Here is an 18,885-nt window from a genome sequence, read left to right as displayed (position 1 = left end):
GGCTCTTTCTTTGAAGAGTTGGTTTGGATATTGTCTGCGTGCTGCCAAAGACGCAGTTCGCGACCCCCGCTTCTCCAAGTTGGCTCGGACCCTTCTGGCATTGCTTCAGCTAAAAATGTGTACACCAAGGTATTGGTATGGCCTGAGCCCGCCTCGATGGTCAGGAAGAAATGGTGCGGTGACAAGGACATTGATCTTTGTTTTGGGCGGCGTGCAATGACACTGCAACCCCCGCGGACATTGGCACCTGTGATTCGGGGTTGAAGCGGTCTGGGGACACGAGGAGGCGCTTTGTTTCTTCAGCAAGCAGGGGAAGGAGTCTTCATCCCGGCAATTCCTGCATCCCGCCCGACCACTAGGCTGACATTCCATGCATTCACCTACCTGGGAGCCAAGCGCTGCATCCTGGGAGTTGCAGTTCGGGATTACACAAAGAACTGCAAAAGGTGGCTTATTTACAACAGGGGCGAAGCCTGGGTCACATGGCCAATAAAGGCAGCAGGACAATTGCAATGCGTGACTGGACACCTCCTGAATACTTGTGGCGCTGAGGAAGGCATCTTCATGCCGAAATGCATTCGCCGTAATTGTGGAAATAAACGGTCTCCATGTTGTCCCCAGCTGAGGTCACGGCTCTTTCTTTGAAGAGTTGGTTTGGATATATATATATATATATTACCTACTGGCTGTCGCCAGTAGGTATATATAGTTAGGATTTTTTCCCTATGGGATTTTTGAAAATTCTATGTCTAATAACTTTGGCGTTTGTGGACCAAATCAGCTGAAATTTTCAGGAAAATGGCACATTTTGTTTCCGAGCGTCCCTTGAAAATTTGGGGGGGTTTCGTCAAGGGGGGGCCTAGAAAAAAGGGGGGTCCCAAAACGCATTTTTCCCATTCATTTTTCCATAGGGCCTTTGGCCTCACTTTTAGCTTGAACGGCTGAATGGATTTGCACGAAACTTGGCAAAATTGGATGGGACTGTTAGCCCGATGTGCCTTTGCTAGGTCTCAATATATGTGCTCCAGTGGATTTTGAGAAATTAACGTTCAAAACAAGATATATATCTGTAACAGCGCTCCGGGCTGCGCTCCGGTCCGCTTACTTTTCGCGAAACGGAACTTTGCGATGCGAAGCTGATTGGCTTTCCGGTGTCTGTCAACATTCTAAACAGTCCGGAGCGGCCGCCATCTTATCTCTCGGTAGGATCGAGAGAGAAGAAGAGGTGAAAAACGAAGGGGGAATTTAATGAAAGGGGGCAAGGTAGACCCCTCTTGACCCCCTAGGAATGATGTTGGGGTTATTAAAGGGTCCCGTGGGGAAAATAAAAAAAAATTGATTTTTCACGGTAGAAGTGCTTCTCGGGCCGCGAACTGGGCCACAAACTGGTAGCAAAACGGGAATTCGCCATTTTGTGTTTCGTTTTAGGGACCCCATTCATGTGTATCACTGCCTCGTTACCCTGAAACCACAGTTGAATTCCTTGCCCATATTTTTAGGAATGTGCACAATCCTGTCTGCCTGTCCTGACGGGTTGCTGCCACCATCTGAGCTGGCTCTACTCCTCTGATCCAGCTCTTTTATACTGAGCTCATAGTCTAAAGAAAAAGGACCAGTATGTAGCATGTAATGGTCTGCGATATGGTAGTAGTGCACACCAATCACTGATATTTAAGTGCAAACATAAGTCATATCCTCACTGCTGACAACCAATGTTAGAAATGGGGGTCTCTAGTTGGCAAGGGTTGTACCTTTGTCCAAATAGGGTCCCTTCTTCCTAGTCAGGATAAGGGAGTTACACTTCTAAAACAACCCCAGACCAAACAAATCCATACAGTCCTGCGACATCGCGGGCCAGCTACAGTGTCGGGAAGACCGGCAAGCAGTATCTTTTAGAAATGCAGGGCTTCGACAACATCTTGTCGAGCTTCCTAAAGTACGGTGTCTGCAAGTGTCAGTTCCTGAGGTTGGTGCAGGAGTCATCAGGGCCCTCCAAGTCACACACATTGCAGATCGAAACCCATCTCTATTGAAGTCAGGAGCGCTGGCGCTGGCAGAGCGTTGAGAGCTGTGGTGTGAAGTGCAGTGGTGCAGAGTGTGGTGCCCTCAGGTCGTGGTGCAAGCAGCGGCTCGGTGGCGGCATCAAATGGTGTAGTTGGTAAGACCAGGATCATGGTGCAAAGTGAATGCGGTGTTCGCCATGGTGCTGGCAGGTCGCGCTGTCCTCAGTTGACGAATTGGAGTCGATGGTACCCGCGTCGGTAGGCCAAGGCTGCAGTGCGGGATGAGGGCGGTACGTCGTGTAACTTTACAATCAGAGACACATGTAGCTTTGATACCACCACGCGCCAATGAGCAGACCTACAGGAATTGCAAACATTACCACTCAATCAATGTCCTGGTGGTATGTCTGGCTGACATGGTGATATCGCATGTGTGTGCACATTTCCCTGGATCAGCACATGACGCATACATCATGAGGAGTAATTTCATCGCCCAGTTAATGTCTCAGCTATAACCTGAGCGTGCTTGTCTTGTTGGTTGGTTATGTTGTATGTTTATGTTGTGTGTGGCTTGTATGTCATTTTGTGCTCTGTTTTCAGACAACTGAAGTGTTTTCTGTGTTTAATGAAGGGGACTCTGGATACCCCAACATGCCTTGGTTGCGGACACCAACCCGGAACCCTATCATCCCAGTTGAGATTTGTTACAATGAGGTACATGGGAGGACCGGGCGAGTGATTGAGCGTACATTTGGGCTATTGAAGACAAGGTTCCAGTGGCTGGATCGGTTAGGAGGTACACTAAAATATGGCCCCCTGAAGGTGTGCAAGATTATCTCAGCAGCATTCATGCTCCACAACCTGGTAATCCGGAAGGAAATACTACTTATACTAGATGACAGAGACCAGCAGCCACCAGCAAGGGAGGAACCAGACTTGGGACATGATGCCAGTGATGATGAGGGGGATTTGCGACAACAACTTATCCGCAACTTCTTCACGTAAATGTGAGTATTGAATGAGAGGAGTCAGCCCATATATGTTCGTTTGTGTGTTTTTGTTGTTCTACGTGCATGTATGCTACTGATTGTCTGTTATTCTTCAATGGGTTTGGACAGAATTGCCAAATCCAATTTTGCATATGACAAGGACAATGCTACACTCAGTAACAGCTTGTATTTACACTGACATTGGCATGCTTTAGCTGAGACAGTTTGCGACAACAAGCTAAATCTTTCCTGAGTTCCTGACTCAATTCTGTTTTTCTCCATCCCAGGTTCATTCACCATCTCAACTTCTGAGATGTAACCACATCAGTGCCATGATCCTGTGTCATACTACAACATTGTTAATATATCAAGACCGAGTCACGACTGACTAGTAGTTTATAAGGGACAGGAAATGTCAAAGGGCCATCAGTGATTGCAGAGGAATATCATCTAGGATTCCCATCAAAAGTACTCATGATGATCAATACTATCACTAGGTCATCCTTAAGGGTCTCGTGTCTCTAGATCATTGAGACCTCGATCGTACCCTTTGTCCACCGGGATTCCAACCCGCAATCACTTTAGGACCAAGTGACTCTGATCTGATGGGATCAGGTGCAGTGCAACAAAAGTAAAAGGTGTAGTGAAGTGTATTAATAAAGATAGAGAAACCACAAAAAGACTTTATTGAGAGGGTTCTCCTCCTATTTAAATCAAGAACAGTGCAATAATATATAGTTGCAGTTCAAACAAATACCTTCATGGGGGCCAACATGTTTCAGCCTTAATGGAAAAAGGGACCCTAGGCTTTCTTCAGGGCCTCTGTTCTATCTCATATATGCTACTGCGTGTGTTGTAAACAGTGTAAAGTGTACAAAGTAAATCATAAGTGAAATTATTAGACAGTCAAAAGGATACAGTTATCCAACGTCTGATTGTACTCCACAGGTCACGTGGTGTGTGAAACATCTAAAATCACAAACACACAATAGACACATTGTCAGAAAACACTGATGTCCCTGAAAGACTGTCCAGTCCATACCAAACAAAAGACAGTGTCTACTCACCCAGTGTGCCCGGGGGACAGACCTCACCTCTCCTGGACCTGGCTCAGGATATGTGAGACCCCGCTCTAAGAATGCAAAAACATACTGGGCTTTAATGCATATAGAGAGAACACGCTACATTCTATACTCTAATGTATGTATACCGTAAGCCCAGACTACCATAGTCTAGCATCCTGAGAAAAACTTGCCAAACTCATCCTATCCACCTACACCAAAACCTCTTTGGCCCACCACCAACCCTCTGGTTGTCTTACATCACCAGGCTTCAATGTATAAGTATTTTTGTTCAAAGAGCCTGTGAAAAAACGGTATGCTTATTCATAAAAACAAAGACTCCTGGCTCGTTGTCTATGAAAATAGTGTAACTTTTTACTAAGTATGATAACATGCAAGGTACACTCTTAAGTAAAGAAAGGAAAAGTTCAAGCATGAGCAAAGAGCACCATCTACCTATCCGTCATTGCCTCGAGCCGGATCCGAGTCAGGGAGAGGCAACGAACGAGACAGGAGAAGCTCTTTCATTAGACAAGTGATTGGTGTACTGACCAATCACCGGGTCCGTTATTCGTTTTGCGCCGATTTTTAAATTATAGAATTTGTCCAACATTCATTACAGTAAAATAAAACTGTGTGCTGAGCCTTATACTTGTAAAAACGGCTCGAAAAGGTAGAGACGTACTTCTTTTCGCCGATCGTTTCTGCAACTAAACCCAGTCGCGTGATATTGCGAGATTAGGTCTCGCAACTACAAAATTACTTCATCGTGTAGTTCCGAGTAGTAAAGGCTAACACGATTACCAAGGGAGGCCCAAAATATATAACAGTGGCGAAAAAACCAACAGAGGTTTACACAAAGCAGGACCCCAGCCGTTTTAGTCCATAAATTCCGGAAAATATCGGCGGTAAATAGCCGATTGTCAAATCTCTCGAGAGCTATCTAGAACAACCAGATTTCATCATCTATACAGGTCATGTAGTTCTTAGTAAGGTAATAGCACAGCTAGCCAGTGAAATAGGGTGGAAAAAGAAGCTTATTCCAAACAAAAGTCAGCTATTGCAGTTTAAAACGCTGTAAGGTAATAAACAACAGTCAGGGGCTTTATGAAGGAGATAGTAAATAGCCTATAGCCCTGGGGAATTCCTTAATATCTCCCATGGAATTGGCATGTTGCAACTTTACTATTGTCAATGGCTATTGAAATACTGTTTAATGTTGGAGGCTAAACCAAGGTATTTCGTCATTTAACCCTCTGCTGTCTGTGTGTAATTTGTAAACCCATTTCTGTTCTTTTATGAACAGAAATTTAGATGCATCACTGGTATGAGAAGGAATGAATTGTTTCTCAAGTACCGTCCAAGTAAAATCTGATTCCCCATGGTTATGCTGTATAAAGTGTTTTGTCAACTTTGAGACATTCTTCTTACACCGAGAAGTGCTTTTATGTTCAAGCATTCGCGTTCGAACTTTTCTGGTCGTCATTCCCACGTATCGCTCATTGCATGGGCATGTCAATAAATAGATGAGATGGGAACTGTTGCAATTTGTGAATTGTCCTAATTCCCAAGGTCTAGTAGTCCCGATGTAAATTTTGGTCATTTTAGATGTCTGTGGACACATGGAACATCCACCACAAGGGTGGTGTCCCGTGACCGCTGGTGAGTCCCACAGTGTTCCAATAGTTCTTACCGGAGCTTCTTTTGGTCGGGTATGTACTAATCGGTCACGTAAGTTGTGTGATCATTTGAAAGCAAGCAAGAGATACTCAATTTTATCATTGCTACAGTTCAATACACTCCAATGTCGTCTGATTATCTTTTGAATGTCATTGGACTTTGTGTTGAACGTGCTGACAAACGTGAGGTGATCCAGAGGAGGTTTTATAGTGGCAGGCTCCAGCAGGGCTTCACAACTGTTGTTAGTGGCTCTCTTAAGCGATCGTCTAACCAATTTGGCCAGATAATGTCTAGCTGTCAATTGGCTAGAGAGATTGGCTGCATGTTTCGCAAAAGTCTCAATTCTTTCTTTGCTAGTCTCGATGGCGAAACGCAAAAAACTATTTTGCGTATTCAACCACTTGTGAAAGCAGAGAACAGAATCCAGGTCGCCTCTCCACACGACCAGAATATCATCAATATAACGCTTCCACCATGTGATGTAAGCGAAAAAAGGATTCGTAGTTGTAAGTACAGTCTTCTGTTCAAAATTATGAACATATAGATTTGCCAGGGAAGGGGCAAAAATACTGCCCATACTGGTCCCTGAAGTTTGGAGGTTGTTAGTGTCCTCATAGCGAAAATAGTTGTCCTTCATAGCGATTTTAGCTAAGGCCATTATGAAAGGGACAGGAGTGATGGTGTCAAGGACCATGTCCCCCAGGATGGATCCGATGGTATCTAATGTCTCATCCTGGGGGATGGATGTGTATAGAGATTCAACATCTAGAGAGACCAGATAATCTGCCTCTTGGTTGAACTCTATTCCAGGTTTTGGTGTAGGTGGATAGGATGAGTTTGGCAAGTTTTTTTCAGGATGCTAGACTATGGTAGTCTGGGCTTACAGTATACATACATTGGAGTATAGATAGAAGCGTGTTCCCTCTATATGCATTAAAGCCCAGTATGTTTTTGCATTCTTAGAGCGGGGTCTCACATATCCTGAGCCAGGTCCAGGAGAGGTGAGGTCTGTCCCCTGGGCACACTGGGTGAGTAGACACTGTCTTTTGTTTGGAATGGACTGGACAGTCTTTCAGGGACATCGGTGTTTTCTGACAATGTGTCCATTGTGTGTTTGTGATTTTAGATGTTTCACACACCATGTGACCTGTGGAGTACAATCAGACGTTGAATAACTGTATCCTTTTGACTGTCTAATAATTTCACTTATGATTTACTTTGTACACTTTACAGTGTTTACAATACACGCAGTAGCATATATGAGATAGAACAGGGTCCTGAAGAAAGCCTAGGGACCCTTTTCCCATTAAGGCTGAAACATGTTGGCCCCCATGCAGGTATTTGTTTGAACTGCAGATATATATTATTGCACTGTTCTTGATTTTAATATGAGGAGAACCCTCTCAATAAAGTCTTTTTGTGGTTTCTCTATCCTTTTTAATACACTTCACTACACCTTTTACTTTTGTTACACTGCACCTCATCCCATCAGATCAGAGTCACTTGATCCTAAAGTGATTGTGGGTTGGAATCCCGGTGGACAAAGGGTAAGATTGAGGTCTCAATGATCTAGAGACAGAGACCCTTAAGGATGACCAAGTGATAGTATTGATCATCATGAGTACTTTTGATGGGAATCCTAGATGATATTCCTCTGCAATCCCTGATGGCCCTTTGACATCATTTCCTGTCCCTTCTAAACTACTATTCAGTCGTGACTCAGTCTTGATGTATTAACAGTAACACTAAGACCTCCTTTTTAGAGGTTCCAGACACCTCATTTTTAGACCCCTAGGTTTGTTTGTTGTATAGGTAGTCTCCTGAGGGATATAACCTAGGCTGGTCTATAAACATCCCTCTGGCCCTTCCCAATGTTTTTTTTTGTTTATATACTACAACATTGAACAGTGGTGGACATCCCTGGGCCACAACACCTTTTGAACAGATGGTCAGTTGTTTGGACTTAGGAGACTTTTGTAACTGTGTGATGTGATTGCATTTTGTTTCAAGCTGCAAGTTGTTGCATTTAAATAAACTTGAACTTCACATTGAGGTGTGCCTTATCTGTTTGCACACATCCACAGGTTATCATAATACAAAAAATGTGCCATGGAGGTAATTTTTGGTAACAATTAATGTTTTTGGGCTTGCAGATGGGGACATATGTGCTGACAGTAGACTGCAATGGCATCAGTGTATCATCATGGCATCATGTACGATGGGTTGTGTGATGACCTGGTTGTGGCTGTGACTGGTTACATCTACTGCCAAGCCAATAGTTGACATTACTGATTTGATTGCTTGTCCAATTTTGTGGACACCTTCATCTTTGATCTTCGGTGCGTCATTTTAACGTGTACATTTGTGTTTCAAAGTCACAACATGCGCCAATATTTTGTTCAAAGTGATTTATTTTAGTGGATGGTTGGCTGATAACAAATTAGTTGATGGCGGAGTGATCAAACAAAAAACGGACATCAATGTGCAGAAAGGAGTTGGTAGTGTTTGTAGATGAAGTTGTCAGAAGTAAATCAACAGGTACTTGAGTCCAAATTCCAAATAAGACCCCCCAGCCAATGTGGGAGACTTCAGTGAGAGTCAACAAAGTGAACGCCAGCATCCACATCACTCCCTGTGACAGGTACAGATGTTGATGCACCTGATGTTGTGGGCACACAGGGAAGTGTGGACAGCTTGGTGGTAATCTGGCAGATGTAAGTGAGAAGGATCCTGTGCACCGCCATCGGGTCTTCATTTTTTAACGTGTAGTTGGCCACTTTTACATAATGGGCTGCATGCTGTTCTTGCATGGCCCTGAGGATCCCAACTACCTGGCCAAAATACCCTGTGTACCCTCATATGCATTGAGGATTCTGGACAGGTGTGGGTTATCATAACCATCAGCTGCATGTTTGGCGCATGTCCCCATGGCCCCTACCCACAGAGCAGGACCAGTTGGTGCTGGCACAGACCCCACAGAGCCTCCTTCCTTGTTGACAGTGTTGGTGTTGTCCACCAACTCCAGAGTGCCCTGTGTTGCTGTGCTTTTGGTGTTGGCTCGGGCTGGTGCGCCGTGAGGGTAGTGGTCAGCTGTGTGTAGGCTGCTGAGTCGGGATGTTACTGCTGCTGTGGTGTGAGCCACACCTGCTGGGCCAGGTAGTTCACTATCGTCCAAAGGATGTGTAGAGACCTCAAAACCAGGGAGCTCAGGGTTGACCAGAGTCTGGGACTGGATGTCCTGGTTTGTTGCTGAGGTGTTCCCAGCTTGCCCTGTGGGTACATGAAAGACACAATGATTGTTGTGAATGTCCACAGCCCCTCTGATCATTGCCATGATATTGTCTACTGATGCTAAGAATGACTTGATGTCCAGAGTTTGTCCTCTCCCAGTAATGTGGGGGAATGCTGTCAATGGCCTCATCTCCCATCATGCCCTGTCCTCCACACACCTTCCCAGACAGCCCAGGCAGCACACCTTGGACCCAGATGTTGTGTGGAAAGGTACTGTCAAGACATCTGACACTGTGGAATCATGTTAGGAGAACAAGGCCTTGGTGGGAGTTGTATCCAGCAGCAACCACCAGACCACTGTGTCAGACATCTTGCCAGTGCATTTCCAGTCAATTCAATTCAATTGATCTTTATTTTGGCAATACATTACCACAAAAGATTTACACATCATAAACATTTCATTGATAATATACACAATAAATCCCCTAGTTAGAACAATTGATTGGTATGCCATTAAAATCAATATAGATTTAAAAAGGATACAAATGTGAAAAATGGTACATCTCTAGCTTTAAAAGCAATAGGACGCGGAGCCGAGAAATATACAATATAAATACATACATTTACACCACAAAACAGATAAAACCGAGTGAACAAGTGGTTAATGATTTGGACCTTATAGCTTTAGGCCTTTTTTCCTACACACAATATAGATGGAATGCAAAAAACGAATGACACTAAATACAATTACTTGCGTTGTATCAGATTTGATCATTCTCAGTGCCGTTGTGCATGACCTTATTCCCAACAGGTTACATAAAGGTTTAATCCACTTCCTCCTGGCCAACACATAGGCTGCACAATAGAATAGGATGTGCTGGTCATCCTCCTTGTAATTACCCTCACACATAGTGCATGTTTCACTAGTCGTATGGTCCTCATCAACATTACCCCTTCTGGACCAGCGTGCCAAGGTTGTGTTGGTCACAAGGTTCCCATATCTAAATTTCAAAAATAGTGTTTTAGCTAGCGGGGGCTCAACTTCGTCTAAAAAGTTCTTAAAAAATGGTTCATCCTTGAACCTTAGAAAGTTATTTACTAATGTCCCACCACTCTAAGGGGCTACATAGTTCCAGGTGTGCTGTTTGGGTTGTCTAGGAAGGTGTGTAGAGGACAGGGTCTGATGTTAGACGTAGTCAGTGCAGATACTCCTCCTCCCGGGTAGCCCAACCCTGTCAAGCTTTCTGACAGTAGGACCTGGTATTTGATTTGAGCATAGCTTCCAGCATGGCATTGTGTCCCAGAACACCAGCCCCCTGTGTCAGCCATTTTGTCAGTACATGTCCACTCACTATCAGGTAAGCAGATTCCTGCTGGGCGTGTTGGGCTGGGTGGGAGGAGGAGTATTTGTACTAACTTCAACTCCCATCAGGTTCTCTCCCCACACACCTTCCCAACCAGCCCAAACAGCACAACTGGGACTATGCAGTCCCTGAAAGCGAAAGGAAATGTACTGGCAAGATGGCTGACACTGAGGCGTGGTGTTTGTAGCACATAGGCATGATGATATTTGGCTGTGTCATCCATCTTGCAAGTACACTTCCCCACACTGTAAGGTAGCCATTGACCCTGATGAGCTATTTGGATTGGGTGTGAGGAGGAGTGTTTGTTGTCACTGCAACTCCCATCAGTCCTGGGCCCACATACACATTCCCACACACCTCAAAGAATACACCAGGAAGAGTGATATCCTGACAATGTGTAAAGTGTACATTCAAGATGTCTGATAATAGTACCTTTATTTGCTCCCATCATGGCCTTGTGCTCCAAACGGCAATCCCCAGTGTGAGCCATCTTGCCAGTACATCTCCGTTCAGTCTCAGGGACAGCATAGTCACAGGTGTGCTGTTTGGGTTGGATGGGAGGAGTGTGTGTGGGACAGGGCCTTATGGGAGTTGTAGTTGGGCTAACACTCCTCCTGTCATCTGTTTGCGGGTTGAACCAAGTCTGAATAATGCCCGCAATGCTATGTTTTAGCATTCCTAAACAATTTGGTGGCTATTTCTGTCACAAGCCGACACATTTGAAAGACCGTGTTGTATGCATCGTCATCTGTTCTGGGTTGAACCGTGTCTGATTCATGCCCGCAATGCTAGGTTTCAGCGTTCCCAAACAACTCGGTTGGATCGGGCTTGTTTCTGGATGAACTGGTCAGACGAATCGGACTCAGAACATGTAGTTGGAGTTTACATCCATTGCATCATACCCTGTAGTTCTGACTGCTCACGATCAACTCATTTGGAAAGCTTTCTGGAACAGAGTCGGTAGGAATGCTTTCTGAACGAGATCGGAATCAGGTGCCTAGGTGTGTGTTTGTGCCCTAGGTGACTTGCATAGTTTCTTGTGTTTATGTTAAAATGATTGGGACAGAGCAGAAAAAATCACCTTGAATCTCTACAACTGCATTGTTAGCAAAGATAAGATGAGCCAAGAATTCAACACCATTTTTATTTATGCTTGAAGGGGATAATGCAGAAAATCATCATCACTTCCAAATCCCACTTGACAAATAACCAGTTTTTCTGTATATATTTCAAAATAGCTGGTAGAGATTCTAATTTGTTCATTAAGAGCTACTGCAGCCCTTCGCCCATGGGTTATCAAGTAACACTTACATTAACATCCTTGCTGATAAAGGTATAACATTTGAGTCAACAGAGGTGGTAAGAGAGGCTAGTTTCTGTAAAATGAAAAACCAATGCCAGACAGAATGCACCGATGTTTGAGATATGGTGCAAAGGTTTATGAATGGTGCTAGCCCCTGTCTTTGTGTGCCAGGACAGGGGAAAAGAGCAGCAAAAGGCCATAAATGTAGTTGTGCACTCCGCCCTTTACCTATGACAACACTGCACAGCAACGTTTTACTTAAATATGCCGCAAAGTTCACAATGCAGCTATACCCCCATTACATCACTCTACAATGGAAGCAGATTAAATGGCTCCTTGTGGGCACAGGTAAAACCCAGATTAAGCTCTTTCACCTTCTGTACTCTCACTCACTTTGTTCAAACGTTGAGATCAGGATAAACAGCTGGGCCTCTGTGGGAGTGTCCCAGGACCAAAAGACTACAATAAAGTAGAGGATCAGACAAAAGTGAATAGCTAACACACAATTCACTGGCATATTACTCCAAAAACAGACACTGTTCAAATGGTCTTTTGTGCAAATGGGAATGATGAGCTCAAACGCATCCCGCCATCTCCTGTCCCACTCTCACCAGATCTAAATAAGGGTTCTCACTAATGTATCCAGCAGGGAAATAATCCAGTTGAAGTCCTTTCTCATGAGAGCATTCAAATTACATCAGTGCATATGTGAAATGTTTGGTGGTCCATAGAGCAAGTTGTCTGTATCACCCCTGAAGCAATAGCATTGCCGGGAGGATCAATAACTTGATAAGTAAGTGTGAAAGGTGGACAGTTAGTGTTGGCACTCCATTGTTAGATGAAATGAGGTCCTTGATCTGGATGTACCACAATATGTTCCAGAGTACTAAGCAAGAGGTACTTTTCAATTCTTTGTGAGTAAGAGAACCTCATGATGTGTTTGTATGTCCATGGTTGACCATGGAGAGCTTTGAGGATCCTACACTAAGAGATGAGAAAGAGGTGTATGAGAGTATCTGGTTTTCCAGAAGAAGAGCAGGTTGATATATGATTCTCTGAGGTGTACCAAAGTGTCCTTGGTTAAGGTAATTGGTTATGTGTGCAATTGGTGTGCAATTGTGTGCAATTGGTTATGATGGCAATAGGTGACTGGATGGCCACGAATTGTCTGAAACTCAATTCAGAAAAAACTGAAGTGGTCATCTTCGGTCATCTCTCCCCGGGCTGGTCACCTGTCTGGTGGCCACCATCTTTCGGTCCCCCGCCGAGTCCAGCTAGCAAAGTGAGAAATCTAGGCGTCATCTTCGATGCTGGCCTCAATTTTATGGCACATGCGAATAAAACTGCAGCTTCAGCTCATATGAAATTGAGAATGATTAGGAAAATACTACCTTTCCTACCGAACACGGCCGGGAAAACACTGGTCAGCTCACTAGTCCTGTCCTCCTTGGACTATTGTAACGCTCTATTCTTAAATGCCCAAGTCCGAGTGACAAATAAGATGCAGTCAATCCAAAATGCAGCCGCACGAATGCTGGCTGGGATCCCCAAGTTCGCACCAGTTACAAACATCATTAGGGATCTCCATTGGCTCCCGATACGCAGCCGTATCAAATTCAAATCGCTGTGTATTGTTTACAAGTCACTCAATAATCAAGGTCCCCACTTTCTCAAACAGAATCTTCTCCATCATGTCCCAACCCGATCTCTTCGTTCCTCTATTCAGAACTTCTTGGCTGTGCCTTGCACTAGAACAGTCACCTGGGGCGACAGGCGTTTCCTGGTTGCCGCCCCTAGACTCTGGAACACCCTTCCTGCACATATCCGAGCAAGTCCCTCCCTGTTCACATTCCGCAAACAGCTAAAGACGTGGTTATTTGACCAATAGCCTTGTATATCTTCTTTACCCCAGTTGCTGATCCATCCCTTAACTAGCGCCGAGACGCCCACGGGTATTCGCCGCGCTCTACAAATGTCAATAAATAAATAAATAAATAAATAAATGTGTGAGTCTAATTACTGGTCACAGTAAAGACGGGCAGTTGGAGTAGGGTTGAGGGGTGGTGAAATCTGAAATCTGGAGAGCATATTGGGAGTTGGAAAGAGAGAAGGTGCAAATGGAAAAGATGGAATGAAATTTGGGGAAGGGGCTTGTGAGCATAAACAAGTGGCTCACTGCGTTGTCTTACTTTCATGGGTGAAAGATCCCATGAGAACTAATGCTTGTTTCATGAAATAAGCTTTTTTAGCCTACATTAATTTATGCATTTTTGTATTTGTTTTCCTGTGTCTAATCATGTTTGTCTTTTGTTTTTGTTTATTTATGCTGGCCAGAAGGATGGTGTGGAATATCCTCTGTTCATTCATGTTGGAATGATGGGTTTATGTTCCAAATATTCTAGAATTTGCTATCTTCGGAAAGTGATCTGTACTTTACCTTTTAGATTATTTCTGATCTTCCTGCACTGTTTTTTGGCATATGGTGCGGAATTAACTGCTGTGAATTCCTTTATCCATATCTGTTTTTCCTCTTATGGAGATCTTTCATCTTAACAGGTGCTAGAAAGTTGAAACAACTCTGCCCTTCTACACCCACCTGCTAAAAACTATTTGGTTTTAATTAATGTGGTGAAATTTTCTTCTTTAAATGTCATCCATCAATCAGTAAAGAGCGACTACTCACAAATGAGATACCAAGGTGCTGGGGGGGAGGGGCTGCAGGGCCTGATGGGCGCTGAGCTTAAGTCGAAGAGCCAGGTCTTAAGTTCCTTCCTGAATTGTTGGTCTAAGTGTAGATTTTAAGAAAACCTTTATCAGTTCCAACTTGCAAGTTATATTTTGCAATACATTGTCAGTGTGATATATATAATATTCAGTCCAATTTTTAATTGCGGCGCTCATGTTCCGTTTTCTCTTCATGACAGAAAATTAACTTCAGTCACGAATGCTATGTGATAGATGCTGTACCAACCAAATTGTAACAGAAGACGTAAGACCTGCATTGAATATGACTGACTCCATTTATAGAGCTCCCATGGTCAGGTCTCTTGGTGCTGGTCAAAATACTTGACAGTCCAAACAGATGACTCCTGTTACATGAAGATCTGCAGAGTGGTTGAGAGTTTAATGTCCAAACGGAACGGATTCCAAAACGTGGGTACTGATTTATAAGTTCCTTCACCATCTTGCATATGGTGTAACTTTAAGACTGTACTTGACGCCGAGGCAAGATGGCGGTCCCACATTACGCTCCACTCGGACGTGGGGCTTTTTTCTCAAAGGTTGCTTTCTGAAGCAAAGTTTATTGAGTGCCGACTGTGGTCCTATTTCAGTGAGATGGTGGTGAGTCTGGGGACCACTTCTGACATAACCAACATCGCTATTTATGCCCCGGGAGTCAAGGCGGGGGGTTTTCCTCTCAGCAAACGCGAGCTCTCGTCATTTCGAATTGCGGCGCTCTCATTCCATTTTCTCTTCATGGCTGGAATCTTTCAGTGACTTTTACTGCCATGAAGTCCTATATTGTCAATATGCACATGATTCTTAAACGGTCTCTTCCTTTTGACCTGCAATTCATTGGCAATGAGCTAAACTATGTTTTGATGTGTCTTTTTTTCTAATACTTGTGCCTTGGGGTTTTTGCTTTTCTTCAACTACACTGAACTGTATTTAAAGGTACACCCACCTTATATTATATGCTGAGGGTGATCTTTCCCTCCTTATTTTTGGATGTTCTGCTCCTGATGGTGTGTTCAACATTTGCTGCTGTGGCGTCTCTTATCCTTATTGAGGTGTTACTTGAGGGCTCCTTTCAATGAGCACTACAGTTTGCTTATACCACTTTATCTTACTACATCTTGACTATCTATTTACGGATGTTCACTGACTTTACCTACTTCTCCATTGGCATATGACACGGATCCGCCCGATACCACCTGTTGGTCACCCAACATATCATCAAACCAAGATGGCCAGTGCCCCTCACACCAACTCCAAACCATCCTTGACAGGCGCTAAACCCGAAAGGCACAAAAATGACCCACCTTCTCCTATTCTCTCATCACCAAATCCAGTACTTCACTCTATCTTAGATGAGGTACACGGTCTTCAACCTTTCATGTCTGCTACCAATAATAAATTGCAGCAAATAGAGGACCGATGGATCATCATGGAGGGAAAAGTGTTGGTACTAGAAGAAGGTGTGTGAGACATTCAGGATATTACCACAAAGATTCTTATACTAGAGAAAGAGATCCACAAACTGAAATTGCATACCAAAGATCTTGATAATCGAAATTGAAGAAATAACCTTTGCCTTTATGGCCTTCTGGAAAATATTGAAGGCCCGGAAATGCTCTCCTTCTTAAAGAAATTCCTCCCAGAGCTCCCAGACCTGCAATCTTCATCACCTCTCAACATACAACAAGCTCATTGTTTGGTTCGCCTACACCCTAATGCAAGCAAGACACGTGGTATCATAATGCCCTTTCTAGAATTTACTGAACTTATGCACATTTTAAAGGCAGTAAAGCTCAAACGTCGTGTCATTTGGTCGGGCCAAAATATTTTCATATCTCAAGACATCTCCAATGCAACTAATGCCCGACTGAAAGATTATCTGGCCCTCTGTCCTCAGATGAGGCATTTGAATATTCAAAATGGAATTCTTCATCCTTGTCTTTGCAAGATTGCTTACAAAGGAACTTCACGCTCTTTCGATGATTGTGACAAACTGAGACTATTTCTATACAACATCTCTTCTTGCAATATGGATACCAATGTTTACATTTGTTTGGGGATTAATTGGTTGATATTGTTCTTTTATAGTATGTCTATCTTTGTTCTCTCTATTAAGTGCTTTCTTTTCATTATTTTTTCTATTTGTATTCTCTCTTACTGCTTAATTCTCTCCTAATTAATGAATTGTTATCGTTTGTTGATCTACAGGTTTCCCTTCCCCTTATAATATTCTCTCATCCTTTACTTTTTTTATTTCTTTATCTAATTTCTTAAAATCTCTCTTTTTTGTTTTTTATATCTTTTTTTCACTTGGAGAACTACTGTTTTAGTCTTCTCTTATTTGTATTAGTTAATTGCTGTGGTTAACTCTATAACTATGCCTGCTCTTTTTTTTTTCTTTTTTTATTATTCGCTCCACTTTTTTACTTTTTTTTACTTTCTCACATTTTTACCTTTCACGCCTATTCCCCTTTCACTATTACTCATCTACTTATCACTGAGGCTTATCATTATTTATTTACATGTACTGCTGTCCCTGATTTTGTCGTCACATTGCCCCTCTCCTCTGTGTTGATTGCTTACCTTCAGATCTGGATTCTCCTCCTTGACCGGCTTACTATCTTCCTTTCCCTGTTTTTCTCTCTTTACTCTTTTCCTCTCTTCTCCTATCATTCTATTTTCTTTTTGCCTTTTTTCTGGTGAATTTTCATCATCAATTCTTTGTACATCTTCACTATATTGCTGGATGCTTGTGCTTATTAGTGTTATTTGTTATTGTACATTTTGTTTTATGTATTCATCTAATAGGTTTTGTTTTTCTTCTTCCAGTTGTTCTCCTGCAGTGTATATCTCCATTGATGTCTTACCCCTCCTTCCCTCCATTATGTGTAATGTCGTCACGTGGAATGTTCATGGTCTTGGAAACCCCTTCAAAAGGCAAATGGCACTATCTCATTTGTCTAAATTGAATTCTCAAGTTTCATTCATTCAAGAAACGCATTGTAATGATGTAGAATCACTTAAGTTGAAATGAAAATGGGTGGGTCAAGTTGTTTATTCTCCAGCCTCTAATCGGAAAGGTGGTGTTGCTATGCTTTTTCATAAATCGATCCACGTCCAAATTTTATCTACGCAATGTGATAATGATGGACGCTGGGTAATGGCTAAAGTTGTTAAACAAAATAAACAACTTGTTTTATTGAATATTTACGGCCCTGTGACACCTGACATGAAGTTTTGGAATAGTATTAATGTCTTACTCACCTCTATTGATGGCCCAAATATTATTGTTGTTGCAGACTTTAACCAATGGCTAGACCCATTTTCGGATAGACAATCCAAATGTAAATTTAACTCTGATAAAACTCATAAATCATTTCAATCTGCCATTACCTCTCGTTCATTACACGATGTTTGAAAGACCTGTAATCCTGACATTCTTGAGTTTATTTTTTTTCTAATGTTCACCAGACTCGTTCTAGAACTGATTACGTTTTAGTCAGTAGACCCTTACTTCCTTCTATTCAATCCTCTGAGATTGGATCTATTTTTATTTCTGACCATGCCCCTGTTCTTTCTGCTCTTGATCTATCCCTGAGTTCTCCAAAATGTGGTCGTTGGAAACATAATAACTTTTTGTTGTCAGATAATGCTTTTATAACTGAAGCTACTACTTTTATTAACAAGTTTTTTACTATTAACCCGTTGGCTGCTGCCAATGGCCGACGCAACCGCACCCGTTTATTAAAACGGCCGCACTGCCGAAAAAAAGCGGAAGCAGCCAACAGGTTAATAACCCTTTGGACACTTCTATTACCAAAAATTGGAATGCCTTTAAAGCTCCTTCCGTGCTTTTGCTATTTCATACTTAGCAAAAAAAAAAGAAAACCACTAAAATCAAGTATACAACTTTAATACAACAACTTTAACTGCTGGAGCATAATTATTTTATTTCTAGATCTTCCTCTGTTGTACATGAATTGAGTAAGGCCAAATCTGGTCTTAACAAGCTTGCCTCAATTGATGCATGTAATGTTCTTCTTAAAATTAAGTCTAAATATCACAGCGGTCAAAGTAAGGCTGGCAAGATGTTGGCCAATTATTTAAAAATTCAATCCGAGCGTAAAAATATTGGTCCTATTCTAAATGAATCTACTAATAATTTAGCATCCTCTGATGAAGACATTGCTACTGCATTCCATGATTATTATCAATCATTACATTCTGATGATACAAATCCCTCTAACTGAAATTTACATACTTTTTTTCGGGCCTCCCTAACCCTCCTTTGCTTTCTGATAAATTTGAATTACTAAAAAGAGAGGTTACTCTCCAGGAGATAACGGAAGACATTAAGGGCCAGATGTAGGTAGGAAAATACCGGTCGGTAATGGCCGAAAATCAGTCATTTCGGCCGTTACCGACCGGTATTTGGAAAATGAGATGTAGGACCACCTAAAATACAGATTCGGCAATTTTACCGAATCGGTAATTTTACCGATTCGGTAAAATTAC

The sequence above is a fragment of the Lissotriton vulgaris genome, chromosome 6, assembly GCF_964263255.1.
Source record: "Lissotriton vulgaris chromosome 6, aLisVul1.2, whole genome shotgun sequence".
Taxonomy (NCBI): domain Eukaryota; kingdom Metazoa; phylum Chordata; class Amphibia; order Caudata; family Salamandridae; genus Lissotriton; species Lissotriton vulgaris.
This window is presented reverse-complemented; position numbering follows the sequence as displayed.